Here is a 518-nt window from a genome sequence, read left to right on the forward strand (position 1 = left end):
TTTTCAATTTCAGGGTCATTTAGCTCAAAACAAATCAGTAAATGCATGAAAATAGCAAATGAAGGCACAAAGGGTTGAAAGTTGACGGCGTGGCTTTGAATGGTGCATAATGAATGCACAAAAAGTCTGGAGTTGTAATAAGTTTAAAATAATGAAGTGCCTTTTGTAACAGATGAGTTTTCGTCCGAAACCCTGATACTTCGAAAGAGAGTGTCCGGTTTGTACACGAACTGCATCCAGTTTTTGCCGTAACCCTCTTTACTTTTTTGCACATGCTATGTGGGTGACATGATGATACCATGCCAAGTTTCAACGTTTTCAGAGTTCATTTGTAGTTTTTTCAATTTCAGGGTCATTTAGCTCAAAACAAATCAGTACCACTGCATGAAAAATAGCAAATGAAGGCACAAAGGGTTGAAAGTTGAAGGCGTGGCTTTGAATGGTGCATAATGAACGCACAAAAGTCTAGAGTTGTAATAAGTTTAAAAAAATGAAGTGCCTTTTGTAACAGATGAGTT

The sequence above is a fragment of the Triticum aestivum genome, chromosome 5D, assembly GCF_018294505.1.
Source record: "Triticum aestivum cultivar Chinese Spring chromosome 5D, IWGSC CS RefSeq v2.1, whole genome shotgun sequence".
Lineage (NCBI taxonomy): Eukaryota > Viridiplantae > Streptophyta > Magnoliopsida > Poales > Poaceae > Triticum > Triticum aestivum.